Source organism: Canis lupus, chromosome 31 (genome assembly GCF_011100685.1).
Source record: "Canis lupus familiaris isolate Mischka breed German Shepherd chromosome 31, alternate assembly UU_Cfam_GSD_1.0, whole genome shotgun sequence".
Taxonomy (NCBI): Eukaryota; Metazoa; Chordata; class Mammalia; order Carnivora; family Canidae; genus Canis; species Canis lupus.
The window spans coordinates 4,283,096-4,307,383 of record NC_049252.1 but is presented as its reverse complement, the minus strand read 5'-3'; the positions used below and the strand labels follow the sequence as shown (position 1 = coordinate 4,307,383).

Below are 24,288 nucleotides of genomic sequence, written 5' to 3'. Positions count from 1 at the left end.
TGGCTAGAGATTTAATTTAAGGTCATCATGAATAAATACATATGTATAATCGTAAACCATTATATCCATGTAAGTGGCTAACAGATTTCTATCCTGAAGCTTAAATTTGGAAACAGTAGAATTGCTCTACACTTATTGATAATATGTATTTGTTATATATTTGCATTTACTATTTATATGGGGCCTGAGAAGTCTGACTGACGGGCAGGAGAACAATAACATCCTCAAAATGTGTTCACAGGGGCACTTTTACAGACATGGTTACAGATACTCATCCAGATGTCATCTGTGTGTCATAACAAATCAATCCAGCTTTTGGAGTGTCATATGCAGCTATTTATCAGATATTTTCTTTCAGTCTCTCTCTCTCTCTCTGCCACTTCCTCTCTCCCTCTAGTTCTCTTTCACTAATTCTATGATATGTAGATGAACAAATTCCGAATCCATTAGGAATGGTAGTTAAATTTTTATTTAACTTCCAGTTGAAGTTCTGAGGACAAAATAAAAGTGGGATGGTGAGAAGAGCAAGAGAATTAGAAATATCACCTTATGAATGGTATAAAGCAACAATAAATAAAATGCCTGTTTTATTCATCCTCCCTTTCAAAGTATAATAAATAAGCTAGCATTTATAAGTTCACTCACTAGGAAAAGAATGCTGAAATGTTTAATGTTTCCGAAATATATGTATTATTTCTCTTCAGCTGTCTAATTGTGAGTGTGTGTATCTATCTTTATGAATTAAAGATTGATGAGTTTTAAGTTGTCCACTCTAATATATAATATGCACAAATTCTATATTGCTAGCACATTCTATACTGTTACTAGCATTAACTCGATTAAAAGATCATTGAAGCAAAAAGAAGTTTTTATATATACCTTTGGATCTCCCAGAATATCTAGCATAGTGCAATTAACAAACTTGTGGAAATGTAAGAAATGAATGAATGAATATTACCTGTGACTAAAAGGATAAACCTTCAAGATAACTATCTAAGATTCAAAGGGAACTCTTCTTTAGATTAAAAATATTTTTTTTCTTTGTGTAGTGGCAGGTTAAATATATGACTTTAAGTTAAACAAGATTACTATCTCACAAATGGCAAGTTTCATCTTTGTACACATGCTGGATTGGGTGAGCTTACTAAAACTCTTTAAGCTCCTTCAATAATTAACACAAAAAAGTACACAGATCAATCAGTAATACCTGTCATGCACTCCAGATATTGGGAATAATAATATGTATATTGTTGACTCCAATTTAATTCATTTATAAAGTACTTTCCTTAATAGATTAAATATTATTTTACAACATGAAAGGATTTCTTGGGGCACCTGGGTGGCTCACTTGATTAAGAGTCTGACTTTTGATTTTCACTCAGGTTATGATCTCAAGGTCATTAGATGGAGCCCCACATTGGGCTCCATGCTGGGCATGGAGCCTGCCTAAAATTCTCCCTCTCCCTCCCTCTCCCCCTGCTGCTCCCCCCAACCCTCACTTGCTCATGCTCTCTCTCTCACACACCAAAAAAAAAAAAAAAAAAAAAAAAGGAAAAAGAAAGAAAGAAAGAAAGAAAGAAAGAAAGAAAGAAAGAAAGAAAGAAAGAAAGAAAGAAAGACGGACACATGGGTGGCTCAGTGGTTGAGCATCTGCCTTTGACTCAGGGTGTGATCCCGGAGTCCTGGGATGGAATCCCACATGGAGCTCCCTACAGGGAACCTGCTTCTCCCTCTGCCTGTGCCTCTGCCTTTCTCTCTGTCTCTCATGAATAAATAAATAAAATCTTTAAGAAAAAAAAAAGAAAAGAAAATTCATTTCTAAAATGTCTGCTCTTTTCATCCATTAAAATTTATTCTTTTTGTTCCATACTGAAACTTCAATGTCTTTTATAGGGCCTTCCCAAATTCTTTGTCTTTTTCTTCTTCTTCCTCTTCTTTTTTTTTCTTTAACACTATTTATTTATTGAGCTGTACATACTTGGCAAGGTCTATTTAAGTATGGAACTTTAAGGCTTATTTGTCCTCAGTAAACCCACACTCCAACTGGTTGTTAGAAATACAGACAATTATACAACATGTAAGTGAAAGAATATAAACACACATTTGTTAGGTCACAAAGACACTTTCTACAGTTGGAAAAAGTTCAGAATTAAGTTACTACATGAAACAGAAGATGATAGATTCCTATAGCACTTTATCTCACTTCTGCACTTTAGGTACCATCTCAGGAGGCATTTTCAAGGTACAAAGTACTTATTTACCACTAACAGAGAATCTATGCTTATAAAATTGACCAAAGATAGGTGTCCTAAAATTTTTGAACTATATGTAAACTTACAATCTATATATAAACTTTCATCTATTTTTCAGACTAATTTTAAACAAACTGTATGCCTGGTGCATTTACATAAAAAATGAATTATTTTATTACATAAAAAATGAATGAAATTCAAAACAAAATGATGGGTTTTAATTATTTCTCTAGTTTTCAAGTAGTCTAAAAAGTTTTCTTTTTAGTGGGCTGATTAGTGAAAAGAATAACACATTATATACATAAACTGATCTGTGGTTTGTAAAATCTGTGCACAAAATTAAAAAGCTGTGCACAAAAATCTTTTTTTAAAAGCATATCCTGTCTTTTTTTTTTTTTTTTTTTTTTTAGGAAAAGTAGTGGAGCTTCATTAAGTCTGAGTGATATGGTCAAAGTAACAAAATCATCAAATGAAAGAAAAAATAAATAAAACAAGCATATTCCTTTTTTATTGTTGTTTGTTCTTGCCATTACTCTGTGCTACTCTCACTGCTGATAGTAGATATATTCTTTAAAAAAAAAATATCAAAATTATTTCTCCTGGTGAATGCAAGCCTTCCTTTGATCAAACCAAACAGGTTGCAGTTATAAAGAAAATTTCACATTGATAAACGTGAAATAGAAACATTTCAAATAGTAGATAGTTTTCTTAAATCTGAATTCAAAGTCAGGGGGTAATAACTAGTCCTTAACTTCTTTGAAATGATGAGACTTGAGATTTTTGAAGCTTGTGAGCATATTGCAGCAGTCATTTAAATCGTGTGGTTTACACTGATGTCAACTACAAAAACAAAACAACAAAATCTTGAGCAGTAATTATTATAGCAAAGAAAATAATCGATGAAGATGAGTAGTGTACCTGCTGTATTGGAAGGTACAGTTTCACAGATCCAAATATCATTTAAAGAACTTATAAGGGAAAAATACAGAAAATTTATCTCATAACATGTGGAAATTATTTTGGGATATTAGTCATAATAGTAATAATTAGATGTAGTTGATGAGAAAAAATGAATTTTAATGATATTCAGTCTTTAAAAGCATGTACTATTTAACTAAGAACCTTATAAAACTAAGAAATAAACTAGCTAATGACCAATTTTAATGGCATTCCAGAAATTTATTAAAATGTAAATAAAAAAGCACAGTAGTACTGAGACAAATAATCATTTAGCACAATGGCATTTCAATTGTTTGTAATAAAAAACCTCAATAAGGAAAAAGCTTTGAGACCATGGCCTCAATAACTGTGGTTATTTATTATTATATTATATCCAAGTATTATTTAAATGTTGTACTTTGTACATTATAAACACAATTATTAAAATTGCTGTACTATGTACATTATAAACACAAGGTAGAAATGAATAAAATTCATTTGACATCATCTGGTTATAATGCCCTGCCTTAGAGATTATTACTCTGACATCACAAACAATATCTAATGATGAAAACCGATTTATCATAAGCTATTTCCTAAAGCATCTATAGAGACCTAAAGCTCTTTATTGCCATATCCAAGAAACTAAAGGCTATTTAAACAATATGAGGGAGACTCTTTCAAATATAGCCCATCTGTGAACAATTTCATCCCTAAATAGATGAAAATATGTTTTTCCAAAGGTATTTTATAGCTGCTGAGCTCATGTGAGGTAGCCCTGGAGATGACTCTCACAAGATAAAAGCATTAGAAATATGGGTATTCTAAGGGATAGTGTCAAGGAGCTCCATCAACTCAGCAAAGAATAGCTGGTATAATCTGTAGCAAGAACAGTTAAAATATTTTATCATTATCATTTTGCAGATGGAACAGTTAAGGCCTAAGGAAGTTAAGGAAATATCTACAACTTTGTTTTGTTTTGCTTTTTAAAGTAGGCTCCATACCTAGTGTGGAGCCTGACTCAGGACTTGAACTCACAACCCTGAAATCAAGACCTAAACTGAGATTAAAAGTTGGATGCTTAACAGACTAAGCCAGTCAGGTGCCCCTAAAAAGTTGGATTAACAGAGGTGCATGACTATATTAAAAATGGTGAAACAGAAATTAGAACAAGGGTTTCTGTGACTCAGACTATAAGTACTCTTTTCTTCCTTACTACACAAGCTAATAAGTCAACTTTCAAAAATCATTGATAAAGCAAAGGGTAAAAACCTCTTTATATGTTGGTCTCAGCCTAGGTCAATTGTAGAACTTGATTACCAAATTATCAAATGACATAATATTATAACATAATATACCTAGAAGAAATGTAAGCTTCTAAGTCAACATTTCTGTGTTAATTGAGGTCACTTTGCAATTCACCTCTCATTGTGTAGTTATTTCAAAGGGAATCTGCTCACCTAAATGAAACTGTGTTAAGACTTGCTTTTCTTGCCCTTATACATACTAGAAGACAGAGTTAGACTCATTTTGCTGCCGCTGATATTGCCTTTTCTGATCCACTTTCTGCAACCTCGTTTACAATCTGATATTGGGGGAATACATACTTTATTTGTGTGTGTGAGATAGAGTTAAAAACAAGAAGATGGATAATGATGTTGCCTCCTGCAAACTGTTTATCAGAGTATCCTTCCAATAGAAAGTGATTCACACTGGCATCAGGAAGAAATGTAGAAATAGATTTCAAAATTGTCCTTGAAGCAAAGATTGAGTAATAATTTCATGCTTTTGGTAAAAGGAAGATTATAAAAGAAAAAAATACACATGCGAAGGACTGACATTGTCCACAGGAACAATACAGTCAATTTGTTAACTGAAGAGATTCTGCATGGGAGATGCGCTTATTTTAATCTTGAACTGTTTTCTGCTTTGTCCCTTTGCACCCATAGAGCCTTGATTTGCATATCTTCTTTCAAAAGAGATCCTATTCTCAATATGGTAAGTTCTTTAAAATACAAATACACACATACTCACTTACACACACACAAATACTTAGAATTTCACATAAAGGTTTAATAAGAGTTGTTCACTTAAATATATTTAAATTTAAAAAAGTGAGTTTATTAGTATAGACATTTGACACATATCCTATGTTGATTTTCTATATTATGAAAGTTTCATATTATTATGTAAGTTTATTTGGAAGTATACTTAATATAGGAAAATGTTATTTCCTATAGATATTCTTGATCTATCACCATAGCTGCACTGTTTAGATGTAATCTACTTTTTGGATTACTAAATTTAATCACACATTACACAATGAAGATATTGAACATGTGGCTATCCTCAAACTAGATTTGTTTGCAGTTCTGCTTGCAAACTTAATATCAGGCATAAACTATATTAAAAAAGAAAATGATCCATTAGGTAGCAGCATTTCTTCTGAGCACTCCAAGATCAAACTCAACTTAGTGATTATATTTTATTTGCTTTTGAGTATAGGTTAGGAAAATTATTTTCATTTTAAATATTGTCAGTTTTACTTTAAAAGTACAGAAACATTCCCAGGTAATAAAACATGTTTACCAAGCTACATTGCCTCAAGGCTACACCACCTACACCATATAGAGATGACCAAATTAAACCATCATTCTTTACAACAGTCCTGTCATAAATGTTTACTGGAATAGTGCTGTCAAGCTACCTTAGATAAAGTAGGCCAGAGTCACTGAACAATATTTTAGACTTCTATTCTATGGCTACCCTCTGCCATCCCCAAACACTTGTCCTTGATGGTACTTAACAAAAACTGGGATCAACGCAGAGCCTTAGGCAGCAGATGAGCAATATCTCAGCCTCATTTATTTGAGAAAATGTAATGTAGGCTATATCTTTATGCCAGAGTAACAAGGATTTAAGAACAAATCTTCTCAATGGAAGACATAATCCATTATAATTGATTTTAACTAAAACACTGAACATTGTATTTTCATTTTACACTTTTGACCTTGGGTTTTTGTTTTTTGTTTGTTTTTTGTTTTTGTTTTTTGTCTATGGCAGATATTCACATAATGATGAGCAGAATTTTAATATATGGAATCATTGTTTTAAAAACTGAGACAAGCTAGTTTTTTAAATATAGTGTAGAAAAGCACTTCCTATATGAACATTTTTTCCTTCTGTAGTTTACAGAGAAGGAACTAGAATTATGTCATGGCCTTAAGCTTCACTTTCTCTTTGTTTTTCTTCACATTTTGTTCTTACTTTATTACTTTTTTTTTTTTTTTTTTTTTACCTTTTCCGGTTTTCCTTTTCTAGTTTTCTGCAGTTATGTTTAGAAGTTGCTCATGAAAATCTTCCCATTGAATTAATAACAATGTATCTATTAAAAACAATCTTTTTTTAAAAAGATTTTATTTATTTATTCATGAGAGACACAGAAACAGAGAGAGAGGCAGAGACACAGGCAGAAAGAGAAGCAGGCTCCATGCAGGGAGCCTGATGTGGTACTTGATCCCAGGCCTCCAGGATCAGGCCCTGGGCTGAAGGCGGCGCTAAACCGCTGAGCCACTTGGGCTGCCCCAGAACAAACTATCTTATATAAATCAGATTATCAAGCATTGCAAGGGTGCACTACTGACAAAACCATACATCCTTTCTTTGCTAGCTTAAATTTTACTTGGAAAGATGACAGGTTGGCCAGATAAAGCCATTTGAAATGCAGTGCTGTGTCTTACATTTTTATTTTATCTGAAATTCCATGAAAATAAAAGATATTAAAATATGTCAAACTGAAATGAAAAGGAATTATTTTCCTTCTAGATAAGAATAGGTAAGCATATGCTTTAGCTATTAGCTATTTAAAACATACACACCAAATCAAAAGCAGATTCCATATCAAGTTCTCCATCTAATAAATAGTCTATTTTGTAGGAAGGTCAGCATACATGAAGATATTGAACTGGGAAATGATAAGTCATAAAAATAAAATCTTCCTTACTCTTTGTTGTGTAAAATGTTTAAGCTGAAACTGTGCTAGGATGCCATGTTTCCATACTGTTGTTGATTCAGTTGCATTAAAAAACCTAGTAATTTTTCAAATGTGGGAAGAGGATCTCATTATCCTGTCTTGAATGTAAAAGCTTATAAACCATAAAATTGAATGATTCAATAAATCAATCCTTAAAGTAGCCTACCAAGAGAATATATTGGTGATTTATGCGTCTTTAAGCAAATATAAAGGATTACCCCTGGGATCTTGTTATGTAAAGGAGTTTTCTAGTATACTCATCAATTCAGCTACTATTTTTGCTCATTCTAGACATTTTCTAGTATACACTCAGGACTTGGATATGTGATGAGTAGTGATTGATGTTAGTAGGTAATCTCTCCTCTGGACTCACACATCACCATATTAAAATTTTCTAAATTGCACATTTGGGGGAATATTCCAAGAGAGAATTTGCATTATACATTATGCTAATCTCATTTTATGTGTTTGATTCTCTGGTAATGCATTATTCATCATATAAAATTTGATCCAGGGAAACATACCAATCTGTAGAGTGGACAGCATGTATTAAAAACAAACAAACAACAACAAAAAAAAACATGAGAAATATAGACAGGAGTACATACTAATTTTAGAATAGAATTTAAGAGGTTCCAAATGATCACTTCTTTTCATTTAAAATTGTCAGTCACTGGATAGTTCGCTACATTGCCCAGTTTTCTTTTCTGAACTTATCTAATGAGGCTAGTTAAGGTTTCTGTAGACAAAATTTTGGTATTTTGAGCCATTCTTTTTTTTTTTTTTTTTGAGCCATTCTTTAAACAAAATATAGGAGGAACCTTCTTTAAAGTGACATAGAATCAATTTTAAAAAGTCAAAATTCTTAAAACATTATTTTCCCTTTAATGTCTCAGTGTTATTGCAACTCATAGGAAACAAAATCATAAATTCTTAATTTACCAGATAGAATAAGTGAGTAATGGGATTTTTTTTGTTCAAGGTTAATTCTATAGTTCTTTCTTTCCCGATTCATATTTTATGATTTTAACCATTCCCAATTTGATTAAAAGATGTTTTCCAGTCATTGTTCAAATAAAATTGTCATCAGTAAAAATGAAATTTGTTCAAGTTTTAACAGGGTAAAGGAATAAAATCATAGCTATGTGATGAGCTAAGGCAATTCTACCATTTACTTATTTTTCTCTGATAGGATAGGGAAAAAATTACTTTTGAAAAGGATAATCTTGTAATAGCTTATGAAAGTCTCTTGTTCATAAATATTCAAGGACCAAACTATATTATAATGATACATGGCTGTCTGAGCTTTTTATTCTTATTTTTTAGTATCTTAAATTATGATTGAGTCAGCTAGAAAATAGATTAAATGGTTCTTTAATTTGTCTTTTGTTTTGTAAACATATTTTTCTTTCAGTTATAGTTTTACCAGTGTCCTTACTAAAACACTAAATACATCACACTAAAACTATACTTCAGTGACAAACTTTAAAAAATTCTAATTTATATATATTGAATGCATACTATGTACTTGACATTCTCCTATATGTTCTAAGAGATCTATTTATAGTCAAGTTATAGAGGTCAAAGTACATACAAAAATCTAACATGTAATCAGAACAGTACTGATTATAGGACTCTATACTAGTTTTCAAAATTAGAAATATCAAAATTAATAATATCAAGATGGTTAGAAAGACTAGAGAAGTCTTCACGGAGAAGTTAAGCACTGGTGTTGTAAAAATAAAACACTTGCTAAATATTTGCTAACATAAAATAAGGCACATTCTTATAATCCTATTTTACCTAGATCATTGAAGCAACTTTGAGATTGACTCCTTGACAATTTTTCCTTCCTATTCATCCTCTGCACTACTTCTAGAGGTATTAAAGATCAAAATTGATCATGCCAGGTCATTTTAAGTACTGTGCTGTCTGCTGACTAGTTGATAAAAATTCAAACTCTAAAGTGAAAAATATAAAGATTATTTCCATCTTACTCCAATCTAATTTTTTTTAAGATTTTATTTATTTATTCATGAAAGTCACAGAAAGACAGGCAGAGACACAGGCAGAGTGAGGAGATGCAGGCTCCAAACAAGGAGCCTGATAAGGGACTCGATTCCAGGAATCCAGGATCAGGCTTTGAGCCAAAGGCAGACGCTCAACCGCTGAGTCACCCAGGCCTCCCCAACCTATTATTATTATTATTATTATTATTATTATTATTATTATTTTAAATTTCTGTTGTCATCCTACTGACTCTTCAACATTCAGCTCTAATGGTACTTCCACTAATAAACCTTGCTTGGCTCCACAAGTTGGATTCAGTGACTCCAGTGTTTCTCAAGTTATGAGTACACACTTACACACGCAAACATACACATGGTTCCCATATTTCAAGAATCATCAGTGATACAGTGAGATTGGGAATATACTTACCTTCCTATTAGTCCTGGACTCGTTACTGTCTAACATCTTCATAAATATCTTCTGGCAATGACTTATTGGTAGGAAGAAGATATTCTTTAAAATTGGCTTAGGTAAAGCCTGAGAGACTGAGATGTAAGGAAGAAGAAAGTACTACACTTTAATAATGTCTACTTTTAATTTTGCTTGATATCATAGTAACATGCAGTCTGAAGAGCTGTGAGAAGTAATCTAAATATTAAAAATGACCATAAAATAGGTATTTATGCACAAATTTTCTATTTAAAATATCAGAGGAGTATGATGCTCTGTTACAACTTTAAAGACTTTATTTTTTTTAAAGCTTTCTTTCTTTTTTCTTTTTAATTTTTTACTTATTTATGATAGTCACAGAGAGAGAGAGAGAGGCAGAGACATAGGCAGAGGGAGAAGCAGGCTCCATGCACCAGGAGCCCGATGTGGGATTCGATCCCGGGTCTCCAGGATCGCGCCCTGGGCCAAAGGCAGGCGCCAAACCGCTGCGCCACCCAGGGATCCCACAATTTTAAAGACTTTAAATTAGCTCTCAAATCTTCACAGCAGCCCTTTTGGCTCCCAGAGCAGCGTCGTGGCAGTTGGCAAGAACAAGTGCCTTACGAAAGGCGGCAAAAAGGGAGCCAAGAAGAAAGAGGTTGATCCATTTTCTAAGAAAGATTGGTATGATGTGAAAGCACCAGCTATGTTCAATATAAGAAATACTGGAAAAATACTAGTCACAAGAACTCAAGGAACCAAAATTACATCTGACGGTCTCAAGGGTCACATTTTTGAAGTTAGCCTTGCTGATCTGCAGAATGATGAAGTTGCATTTAGGAAATTCAAGCTAATCACTGAGGGTGTGCAGGGCAAAAACTGCCGGACTAATTTCCATGGATCTTACCCGTGACAAAATGTGCTCCATGGTCAAAAAATGGCAGACCATGATTGAAGCCCATGTTGATGTAAAAACTACTGATGGTTATTTGCTTCGTCTATTTTGTGTTGGTTTTACTAAAAAATGCAATAATCAGATTCGGAAGACCTCTTACGCTCAGAACCAACAGGTCTGCCAAATTCGGAAAAAGATGATGGAAATCATGACCTGAGAGGTGCAGACAAATGATTTGAAAGAAGTGGTCAATAAATTGATTCCAGACAGCATCGGAAAAGATATAGAAAAAGCTTGTCAGTCTATTTACCCACTCCATGATGTCTTTGTTAGAAAAGTAAAATTGCTGAAGAAGCCCAAGTTTGAATTGGGAAAACTCATGGAGCTTCATGGTGAAGGTAGTAGTTCTGGAAAAACTACTGGGGATGAGACCGGTGCTAAAGTTGAACAACCTGATGGATATGAACCACCAGTCCAAGAATCTGTTTAAAATTCAGACATTTAATGGTGACAAAAACATATTTGTGATGTTTAATTTCTTATCATTCTTTTTAAATAATCAGCAATCCGGCTCGGTGAAGCAGATGTTCTGAACTGACAGTGCGAACTTTTCAGAATTGCTGTATGGATCTTATCCATTGCTCTTGGCTACTAAATAGCTGCAAAAGGGTAGTGATCTATTTTAAGCTGTAGTGATCTGGATAGAAGTGTTATAGATGGTTAATAAAAGGAAACTTTAAAAAAAATCTTCACAGCAGAATTTATAATTAATATGAATATGGAACATAAGACTTTAAAGATTAAATATATATATTTAAATATCTCTTTGTTAAGAGAGTTCCTCATAAATAACTGAAAGAGCCTGACCTTAAAACTCAAGAAGGTATATTTTTTTATTATCAAGGTCTATTCAACCAACTTCTTTTCCAGAAATAAAATAGGAAACCGCCAACTAAATAATCAACTCACCACGTATGAGTTTGCCAGTTTCAAAATGAGCAAGAGCAGACATAATATGATTATGAGGACTCAGAGCATCCAGGACATACAGCTGAATACCACATAAATTGTCAGCCAAAGGGAAATGTTGTTGGATAGCCTACTAAGAGGGATTTATGAGAATCAAGCTTTTTGATATGTGTTTCTGTGGTGAGGGGGATCTCATGTCCAACAATTAGGCTTTCATAATCACAGATTCTGCCAACACTTTAGCTCATTACCTCTGAACAAGTCTTCAATAATTACAACATTAATACTGTAGGGCATTTAGTACATTAAAGCCTTTGCCAATGTTGTGAAGATTTTCCTGGAAAAAAAAATTGCCTAAAGTCATCCCTATTTAGATAAAATTAAGACATGAAATGTTTTTCAGATGTGATGTAATGCATTAGTGCAAGAAGATATGCAACAGAATTAACTTAATAGTATATATGGTAGTATTCAAAAATAAACTTAAAAAATAAAAACAAAAAAATTATTCACCCTGATTTGTGAATATTTACATATATGTAAATTTACATATATGCATATATATCTGATATGATATATCTTTCATATATGTAGATATTATAATCGCAGTATATATATATATATATATATATATATATATATATACCCACACATGCACACATATACACATATATTAATACAAATATACCTAGAATTCCTTTGTGGACAACACAACTAAACCTGTTAGACTGGAATATATTTATGCAGTTCCTGTGTCTAAGAGAATAGCATTTTGTATTCTGTACCTCAGCTGAACAGCCATAAAGGGACACCACTAAGTCCTAAGTCAAGAGAAATAAGACAAAAATGATTAGCTGCAGATTTTAGTAGCAGATGCCAGTAAGATGCACATGAATGAGAATATTCCTCAGCAGATATAAACTGGAACACAACTCAGGAAGAACACAACTCCCCCCCACCCCACCCCCGCCGCCCCACAACCGAGAATACTCAAGGAGCAAGATGAAACCATTAATCCAGGAGCTCTATTTCTAATGCCAAAGGGTCAGGGAAAGTTTAATCATATTTTTAAGGGACTTGAATAGTGAACTGGTCAAATAATTATGCAAAATGATATTTTTGTACAACAGAGTGAGGTACTACCTAGCAAGGTTTTCAAGCATGCAAAGAATGGATGAAATTCTTAGTATACAGCATTTTACTACTAAAATAGGAAAGAATCTCCTGATATATAATTATTTTCATAATTTGTACTCCTATGTTCTAAATATCTTTTCATTTTTAGTATGCAATGCTACTTTTTACAAAGAAAGCTGTCAGCCACTTGTTTTGTCTCGTAGATGAATTTGCCATATGAGTATGCTACTTTTTTCTCATGTTTCCTATGCTCTAAAGGTATAGAAATTTTATTCCACTCTGGCTTTTAGCATTAAAAAAAAAAGACTTGGGGATCCCTGGGAGGCGCAGCGGTTTGGCGCCTGCCTTTGGCCCAGGGCGCGATCCTGGAGACCCGGGATCGAATCCCACGTCGGGCTCCCAGTGCATGGAGCCTGCTTCTCCCTCTGCCTGTGTCTCTGCCTCTCTCTCTCTCTCTGTGTGACTATCATAAATAAATTAAAAAAGTGTAGTTTTACTACAAATAAAAAATTCAATATTCATTCATACATTAGTCATTTATCTTTTCATTAAAAATACTGAGGACCCTTTGCGTGCTAATATAACTATGTGCTGATTATGTGCTACTTGCTGAAAATTCAATGACCAACAAGGGGCTTGAAAAATTGGTAAGGTTATAAAGAAAAGGATAGCATGTCAAGATAAAATAACAGGGTCTCTAAATTTAGATTTGGAGTTTAGAGAATGGCTTCTGTGAATTTGAATATTTGGCTTAGCACTTAGTGAATTATTAAGATATAGTCATCCCTTGGGTGGCACAAGGATAATGAAACGATAATTTCAAATATAGGAAATATCATGTATGATGTCCCTTCCTGGGAAAGAGTATAAGATACGGGAAGTCCATGGAAGACCAGAAGCATGGGAGTGGAATAATCATCTGAGGTTGAAGAAAAGGAGAACTAGGCTCTGCAAAACCTTGTAGGGCTAAGGACTTAGTTCTGTGATGGCATATGATGTGTGAAACTTTCTTCTGGACAACGTTTTCAAGAAGGGCAAGGCTTAATCTATGAGATTTTGTTTGGAAGATAATGATAGAACCCAAACCCAAGACTAGGCATATTAGTAAGCTCTTTAACTTCTACCATTAGTACATGATAACTTATGCTAAATACACTGTCAAAAGGATATGGAAGTGCTGTACTGGTTCATATGAAGGGACATCTGAAGGCACTCTGGATGCATCTGCCCAGGGAATCAGAGAACAGATGAGAATAACAGAGTTACTGCTCTGGGGACAAGTAGAGAACCATAAGTACCTTTAAACATTCACAATATGGGACCATGTAGTTTCAAGGTTCAACCAGCTCATGGAGTGCCATTTGTTTGCAAAGCTAAGCCAAAAATCACAGTTTGATTTAAATGAAATAATTTCTTGCTGATAACCAAGAACTATACAGACCAGGATCTAGACCTTAAAGATATAATGATTCTGAAGCTGATGATGCATCAATAGGCCAACTAATGCTTCTACACCTTGCCAACTGCTTCTTGACTCTTACCATATTGTTCTGGTCATGATAATGGTGAGTGGGACATTCAAGTAAGTGTGAAGTGGGGGCATTTTACTTTTTCCAAATGTGAGGTTGAGGAGTAGTACATTATTTAATTCCAATCTTCATTTTAACTAGTCAATCTTAATAAATCAGTGTTACCTTAACCTCTGCCCTCCTTCAACACACTCTACACACAAAGAATAAATAGGTATTATAGATGAAGACTGAAGACTTTCTATGTATATTTTTAAAATGTCAGGAAAAAATGCTATGAGAGTTAGCAGGAAACTCTGAAAAAGTAGGGCAGTAAAGAAAAGAAATATAGAATAAAGAGAAGCTTGTAAATGGGAAACTGAGAAAACTCAAATGATGCAATTGTAAGAGATATCTTGAAGATGTAGGAAAAATGAGCAAAACTGAAGGTATGGATTTATTAAAATCAGAGAGCATGGGGTACTCAGCAAATGTAAAGGAATTGGCCTCTGCTAAGAAGAGGAACCCTTTCTTCTTATAAGTCAAGGGAAAAAGTAAAGCCTGGAGCATATGGCTATAAGTTCTAGAGTTGCTATTAGAGAAATGAAGGAATTCCCAAATAATGGCTTCTATGTTTTACAATTAAGTCTGTGGCAATATCATCTGCTAAGCATGTGTGTTGGAGGCATTTGAACTAAGATGTTTGAGAAAGAAAAAACAAAACAAAACCATAAAGTAAGTTAAACAGGACTGAATTATTTTTAAACCAGCTTTCAGAAAATAATTAGCACTGGATCATTTTTTGTTTGTTTAAAGGAAGGTTCAAGTTTTGGCACTTCAGAATACAAACATATTATGGATCTACCCTAAGAGAAATAGAACACAGGTATCAGATACAACATGGCAGTCTGGGAAAAAAAGAACAAATGCAGCAGCATACTGGCTGCACAAGTTGGGCAAGTTACTTAACGTCTAAATTTAATATAACCTAAATGGAATTTTAAAATAATAATAAACCACATAGAGTTGATATATTTAGGGACTTAATGAGTGTAAAACATCTAGCACAAAACCTGGTGCATACTGAGACTTCAACAATGGTACTAGTGAGAGTGGCAATAGAAGTACTAGTGGATGATTTCAGAGTCACTGGGTCAAGACAGCCAAAAAGAGCACAAGACATCACAACCTGTTCCCTAGCTCATTCTTCAAGCAAATTCGTATTATGTTGGTCTGCTTTAATTCCTTTCTTTCTAGATATGCCTCTTCATTCAATATTGTCTTTTCCACTCTAGGCTAAACTATGTACAGTATTCCAATAGTACAAAAAATACCATAGTACCTTACACATGTGCACCTATGCAAAGGTTTCCTTTCTGTCTAGACATATAACCAGGGACACTTGCACCCCCATACAAGATACATACCCACCACTCTTCTTTTGCCAAAAAAATACGTATTCTTTAAAATTCAATTCAGCCATCTTTTCAAAAAACCTTTGCTGAATGCAGATTAGTGGCCATTCCTCTGTTCATTCTTCTGACATAAAGTGAATCATATAGTATTCATATAATATTTTATGTGTCATTCCAATCTATTGTGATTTAAAGGAAGGGGCAGCTTCTTCTATGTATTAAGTGCTATGTATTAGGTACTATGTATTAGGTAATACACACTTTATGACAAAGAAGGGCCCTACACGTAGTCACCCAATTAATGTCTGGAACTTCTGAAAGCAGAGATAATTTCATGCATACTTTAAGCAAGGCTTCAGAGACAGGACGTTTTACACAAAAACAGTTTGGGGATGAAAGGGCTGGAGTATTTCCAAGTATTTAAAACCCTACCAGGTGCAGGTGCACCATCAGCAATAATGATGGCAATGGCAGAAAACCAAGGTGGTGTCAAGTGTGTTAAGAAGAAATATCAGCAGCAATTCTGAAGGAAAATAAACCACATGGAATAGACGAAGTCAGTGCACAGGTGAAGGCAGATAATAGTGTTTTCTAGGTATAAAAGCTTCAGATCCCAAAACTCTTAACATCCAAATAAAATGAGTACTGCAAACCAAAATTTCCTTTGGAGAGTAAGTGATTGGGGGTATCAACTTTCCCTTCCATGATAGGAAATGTCTTAAGAAAGGCACATAAAAACTAACAGGAGGGCAGCCCGAGTGGTTTAGCGCCACCTTCAGCCTAGGGCCGGATCTTGGAGACCCGGGATGGAGTCCCATGTCAGCCTCCCTGCATGGAGCCTGCCCTCTGCCTGTGTCTCTGCCTCTCTCTCTCTTCCTGTGTCTCTCATGAATAAATAAATAAAATCTTAAAAAACAAAACAAAACAAACCCTTACTGCTTTCTAAAAAACAAAACAAACAAACAAAAAAAAACCCAAAACAAAACAAAACAACAAAACAAAAAAACACCTAACATGGCATTCTGTGCCATTTCTTTCTTCAGGTAATTTTGTGTGATATTTGCAAATTCTATTTTCTGACTAGCATTTCATCTATGTTCTGTTTGAGATTTGAGAGGTTTCCTCTTGTGTGTTTATTTGTTTTGTGCTAGACTTTAGTGATAAATGTTGAGGGTATAGTTACCCTGCAGGTAGTTAATAGATTTCCTCATACTTACAAAGAATTTTGCCTAGCCCACTCTATAATTTTGCCTCCCATTTTAACAGAATACATTATCATTTCAATGATCCAATGCAGTGTTACTTCTTACAGCAAAAATATGGATTTAGAGATAGAAAAAAAGAAAGATTAAGTAGATTTTAAAAAACCACACTTTTGTGTCATCATCTACTATAATTTTTAGCAATACAGTAAAAATATATAGTTTTGAGAAAAGAGAGGTCCGTGTCATTAAAAACACTATTTAAAACAAAGTAGCTGATAAGCAGCAACCTCCTTTTCATTGTCAATGCACAGCATGGTTATTAATATGAGTTGCTAAAACTATTTTTCAGTGTTTTCAAGCTTTTATCATGACTCACCAATAATACTGTCTCACCTTTAATCTCAAGGAAGATTTCACTGGCCTGAGGTTGCTTAGATAGACAAGGGACATTGCAGAAACACACTGGTGAATTAACTGATTTGCAGATAAAATTTGTGTTGAACAAGGTGAATTCCTCCAGATTGCCAAATGGTATTTTGAGTCACCCTTTTGTTACATCAGTGGTATAACAGAACTGCCAGTTGGTAGAAGAAGACACAAGGCATGATGCCCTCCCTTAGAGGAGGGGACTGTTATTCATCCATAAATATCATTGAAAGAATAAAATAAGAAATATTTCAAATAACCAATGTTTAAAAAATTAATTGCACATAAGCTGAGGTGAACTAGATTGTTCATTCATGAGATTCATAAACTGATTTATTTCCAACTCCATTTGAAAAATATGATATTACATATATTTGAGAGCCTTTCAGAAACATCAAACCTAGAGAGTATAATACTAAGCAAAATAAGTCAGAAAAAGATGAATACTATATGATTTCACTCATGCTTGGAATTTAAGAAACAAAACAAATAAGGAAAGAAAAGAAGACAGACAAATCCAGAAACAAACTTTTAATTATAGACAACTAAGTGATGGTCACCAGAAGGGAGGTGGGCGGGGGTATGGGTGAAATAAGTGATGGGGATTAAGGAAGATTGTGATGAGCACTAGATGTTGAATCATTATATTGTAATCTTAAATTAATATAATTGTAATATATGTAATATATTACATTGTATATATGTAATATATTAATATATTGTAATCTATGTTAACTATGCTGGAATTAAAATAAAAACTAATTGTATATATGTAATATATTAATATATTGTAATCTATGTTAACTATGCTGGAATTAAAATAAAAACTTAATAAATTAAAATAAAGAAAACATCAAGCTTCTTACCATTTAAATGTTCCCATGTGCCAAGAAACTGCTTTCAAGAAAGAGAATTTTCTCCTGTTGTTCAAAGAAAATTAGGAGTTTTTTGAGCTCTGCCTTCTATAGTTGGTTGACAAGTCATGGTAAATTATTTAAAAAGATTTCACACCTTTGGTCTCAAAATTGCTTAATCCATTAGGTATGTATTGTCCATTAGTCCTGAATCTGTATAGATTTAAATCAAATCAAAGTAGTATCTTTAGGAGTAGTGTCTAACCTAACTGTAAATATTAAATCATATATTGGAGTGAAAACCTTTTGATAAATGGCAGATAGCATTTTTGTCCTGATGGGTGAGAAAATGATTCTGTTCATATACAGACACCCACATGCACATTATATTCAGTGTCTTCACATTATATTACTGAATTTAAGTTGTTAAGGGTAACTTTCTTAGGAGGAGATAGATAGCTAACATTAATGTCTTTTATATATCAGATTTCTCATGAGTATTATCTGTTTAATCCTCAGAATAAGGTGCCCATTAGATCAAAGTTTTATAGATGAGGATGCTAAAGCTTTCAGGAGAATAAGTGATTTGTTTAAAGCCACAGAACTAATATGTTTCATTGCTGGAACCTCAATATTATCAGAAATCCCACTCCAACGGCTTCTATGACACAGTTCTTAATTTAACTCATAGGTTTAGTTCTTATTTCTTGAATACATATTCTCAGTTCCTTTGTGAGTTGTCTGTTCAGATTCTATCACATTCTCCAGAGCACTGTCCAGGTTTTCTGAGTTGTCATATGTGTGTTAACTGGTTAAAATTGTGGAGTCCTGATATTACAGAGGCCTAACATCAATTACAAGCAAGGTAAAATATGATTGAATTGGGATTAATTTGGTGGTTAGGCATATTTGAATCTTCTCTTTGAGTCCTGCAAAGATATTTGGTTTCAACTTCTCATGGAGCAATAGAATTGTATGGCATAGAATTTGTGTATAGAAACATTTTAATATTGTTCCTCTTATCATTCCACTACTTAACTTAGAATGTTTATTATATTTTTATAGATTTCTGACAAGAAAATATTTCCTCAGATAGGTAAAATTTATTTTACATAATCAAGTATACAATGTTGAACTTAAAGCTTTTCATTTTGGAGTAACATTCTATGCCATGCAATACACTGCACAGTATGTCATGAAGGATAAATCAGTGAAGGTTTCTGCTCTGACTTCCCCTCTTAATTGATGGTACATTAGCATACAGCCACGAGAGTGAATGGACCATAATTTGTGACTGTATCCCACTCCTATTTTAGTCTGGATTAGGACATTGCCCAACTTCCCTGGTGTGATGGACACCATGCATTAATAAAATCTCCTAATTTTCTCTTATTAAACTTTCTCTCTTAATTACCCAAAGGAACTATTTCTACTAGAATTATGGTTCCTGATAACATTAGTTTCCTCCTCCTTCACATTTTCTAAGTGATCTCATTCAAACCCATGATTTAAACTCCTCTTGTTTCCAAATGAGGTCTACTTACTAATTTTTAGAAACATGTATCCATCATTTATAGATCCAATTTTATATGCATATTCTCATAAATCTTCAGGAAAGTTCTTATTTTGCTTTCTTTAACTTCTATCAAGGATTTTTTTTAAGTTTAGAATGGAAAGTAAAATAGTTCTTTTGAATAAGTGTCCCTTAAAAGAGTTATGAAAATAATGACATAGCTGATTAGCATGATTTGCCTCACAGAATTACTATTGTTAATAATCTGACGCTCCTATGAAAATTGTTAAATCATTTGGCAGGAAGCTAGGCAGAGCCACAGGAGGATGGACCTCAACATATTGACTGAGAGCCCCAACCAAGGACCACCCAGGACACCCCATTCCACCCATTCAGCAGTTAGTCTGTGGTTACAAGATCCTGGCAGGCCAGAGTTAAGTTTGTTGTGCTTGTTACACTTGTGCAGAAAGCAGTGGCTTGTCCTTATCTGAATTATGTCTCCAGAATAAGAAATAACGTAGCAGTTTCCTACCCCCTGCAGGCATTTCTAATACATCTTGGGAAAGGACATGCATGGCTGGCTAATTATATAATCTAGGCTTGTGATTTAAACATTGGGACCCACCCCCAAAAAACTGATATAAACACACACCTTGGAGTTTCTGGGGCCATTGCCTCCCTTGACTGGCTCACCTTTCCCTTGGAGTATACTTTATTAAAATTTTGCTCTGTGGTTGGGAAAATTAAGAAAAGACTTCATCTTTTCTTTTCATCTCCCTCTCCATAACAAAGCCTTTATTTATTATTTATTTATTTATTTATTTATTTATTTATTTATTTATATTTATTTATTTGAAAGAGAGCGCATTAACTGGGGGAAGAGCAAAGGAGGATGGAGAGGGGCAAGCAGACTGTGTTGTTAGTATGTGGAGCCCCACATGGCGCTTGATGTCATGACCCTGAAATCATGGCCTGAGCCAAAACCAAGAGGCTTATGATCAGCTGATTGAGCCACCCAGGCACCCCTAAAGCCATTGTTTTAAAAGAAATTATCCAGCGAGTGCCTGGTGGCTCAGTCAGTTAAGGGGCCAACTTTTGGTTTTGGTTCAGGTCATGATCTCAGGATCATGGGACCGAGTCTCTTGTGGGGCTCTACACTCAGAGTGGAGTTCGGCTGGTCCCGCTGCCTGCCCCTCCCACACTCTTACATGTGCAAACTCACTCTCTCTCTCAAATAAATAAATAAAAGCCTCAAAAATATTATTCAAGGCTGTTACTCTTTGTGGCAAAGGAACCTGCTGGCAAATTCCCTCTGAATTTAAGAAAAAGCAATGATTATTTTTAAATGAACTCTGAGGAAATCCAAATACTAGAACAGTTAATATTGATTTGAAGAAGCCATGCCTTCTTATATCACTTCTATTAATTAACAAGAAAGAGTCAATTATTTGATGGGTATAAAGTTTCATTTACATTAGATGAGTAAGTTCTAGACATCTGCTATGCAACATAGTGCCAGTGCTTACCAACACGGTATTGCACACTTCAAAATCTGTTAAGAGAATACGTTCCATGATATGTATCTTCAGCACACACAGAAAGGGGACACAAAGAAACTCTGGAAGGTGTTGCATATGGATGATTACCTTAATTACAGGGATGGTATCACAGGCATTTGCATATGGCCAAACTCGAGAATTGTACATCATCAACATGTGCAGTTCTTTGTATATCAACTATAAAAGCAGAGGTAAAAGAAATACAGGGGAAGATGGTGGAGTAGGAGGCACTAGAAGTCTGTCTCTTCATCCATGAAGCTATTGAATTGGCAGAATCTATACGATATGATTATGTTGATACTCTGGAGTCTACTGAATCCTTGAAACTCTCAGGGAAGGCTTAGGTGTAAATTGTGATTAATTTCATCAATGTTAGCTCCCGCCTCCTTTCCCCGGGTCAGGCAACCATACATGCATTTCTGAAGCTGCTTGCATCAACTGTTAAGAGCCAAGGTGAACAAAAAGAACCCCGTCCTCCAAAAATCAGGGATCTTTGCTCTGATCACTGATTGCTTGTGATCTCCAGAGTGCAGGCAAAAGAGGCAGGCAGGTATTATTGCTGTGCTTCCCACCACTGTTGCAAGCCTCCCCCCTCTGACTGAAGGGATAACTGAGGGACTTAAAAGCTGATGCTCTTACTATTCTTCATTTTTTCTCTTTTTTTTTTTGCCTCATGGGAGCCAGACATTAAAGATTAGAACATTCAAAAGCCACTGTATACATGAAGAAAAATTTTAAAGTCAGCACACATGCCCAGAGAAAGGCATGGACTCAAAACTTGAGCAGACCTTACATTTACCTCTCAGGCTGATCCTCACCACCGAAAGAGTCAACAATAATGCCTCCTCCAAAAATAAATAAAAACAATAAACAAAATGAAAAAAAGCAGAGGCTGGGTGAGGGAGAGAAATGATTACCATAGTCACCACATCATTAGGTTCAAATATTCAGTTTTCAACAACAGCCACAACAAAATCAAGGCATACAGAGAAATAGGAATATGACATATGGCACATTTGAAGGAAAAAAATAAATCAACAAAACTTGCCCTGAAAAAGACATAATGATGGATCTACCAGACAAGGACTTTAAAACAACTGTCTTAAAACTGTGCAAAGAAAGTGATGGTATGGAAAAGTTAAAATGATGTATGAAAAAATTGGAAATATCAATTTAGAAGATAGAAAACTTAAAAAGATACCAAAACTTAATTCTGAAGCTGAAAAGTACAAATGAAATTTAAAAAATTTACTAACAGGGAGCATCTGGGTGGCTTAGTCAGTTAAGTGTCTGCCTTAGGCTCAGATCATGATCCCAGGGTCCTGGGATTGAGCCCCATGTCTGGCTCTTTGCTTAGCAGGGAGTTTGCTTCTCCATCTCCCTCTGCCTGTCCTTCTGCTTATGCTCTGTCTGTCTCTCTCTATCAAATAAATACAATCTTAAAAAAAATCCATAATAATAATAACAACAAAAATTTACTAAAGGAAAGCAAAGGCTGATTTGAGCAGGCAGGGTAAATAATAAGTACACTTGGAGATAGGACAATGTGAATCATCACATTTAAAAATCTGAAAAAAAAGGATCCCTGGGTGGCGCAGCGGTTTAGCGCCTGCTTTTGGTGCAGGGTGGGATCCTGGAGAACCGGGATTGAATCCCATGTCGGGCTCCCGGTGCATGGAGCCTGCTTCTCCCTCTGCCTATGTCTCTGCCTCTCTCTCTCTCTCTCTCTCTCTCTATCATAAATAAAATTTTTTAAAAATCTGAAAAAAAAAGATTGATGAAAATAAATAGCTTTAGGTATCTATGGAACACCATCAAGCAGTCAACATATATATTATGAAATTCTCAGGATGAGAAGAGATAGAGAAAAAGGCACAGATAATATTTGAAGAAATGATGTCAGAAACCCTCCCAAATTTGATAAAGGACATATTTGTGAAATGCAAAGATGGTTACATATATGAAAATTGGTCAATGTACAAAATAAATGAAAAAAAATGATGATTCAATTGATGTAGAAAAAGTGAAAGCATATGACAAAATTCAGGATCTTTCCATGACAAGAAACAAAAACAAAAAACAAAAACAAAACTCAATAAAGTAAGGAATAGAAGGAAACAAGCTTGGGGTGTCTGTATGGCTCATAGGTTAAGCATCCCACTTTTGATTTCAGCTCAGGTCAGTATCTCAGGGTCCCCAGTCAGGGTCCAAGCTCAGCTTGGGATGCTTTTTCTTCTCCCTCTTCCTCTGCCCCTTCCTGTCCCTGAAGCCTTCTAAGAGCTCACACTCTCTCTCTAAAAAAAAAAAAAAATTAAAATTAAAATTAAAATTAAAAAAAAAGAAAAAAGAAAAAAGAAAGCAGAAAAAAGAAAAAAGAAAAGAAAAACTACTTCTACTTAAAAGTCAGATATGAAGAGTTCTAAAGATGGATGGTGGTGATGGTAGCACATTATGAATTGATTTAATACCACTGAACTGTACACATGAAAATGGTTAGGATGATATATTTTAGGTTATATATACATTTCCACAACAACAAAAAAGTATAAAATAAAGTAAAAGTCATTATTTGTGTATAATTGGGAAACGCTGTAATTTCAAGATTTTTAAAACAATTCATACAATGTATGATATTGCACATTCAGGAAGGGCTTAATTATTCTGGTATTTCATATTTCAGGTTGAGATATCACATTTTTAGTAGGTATGTGGGATCACTTATCCTATGTTATTAAAAGCAGTGGGGTTTTTGATGTTCGTCTCAATTATAATAAGCTAGATTATGCTGCAATAAAAAACAATACCCTATCTATGTGGCTTAAGACAACTAAAGATTATTTCCACTCATATTACAGGTCCACAGTGGATTAGCTGGCAGCTCTTTTAAAATTGTCTTCACTCTGAGACACTGGCTGGCAGAGCTTTCATAACAACACTTCTCACACTTTAATGTGCATACAAATCACTTGTTAAAATGCATACATTTATTCACCTCTGGGGAGGTGCCTGACATTCTGCATTTTAGAAAGTTCACAGAAAATGTTTATGGTGTTGGTCTGTAAACTGCATTAATTAAAAAGATTCGAGAACACAGACCCTTCTTCATGCAGAAGGAAGATAGTTTGGCAAATTGATCACTGGTTA

The 24,288-nt window shown here is 34.3% G+C and overlaps 1 pseudogene; it reads left to right on the top strand.

The window, feature by feature from the left end:
• Positions 1-9,853: 9,853 nt before the first annotated feature.
• Positions 9,854-11,048, top strand: LOC119877784 (annotated as a pseudogene).
• Positions 11,049-24,288: the final 13,240 nt, after the last annotated feature.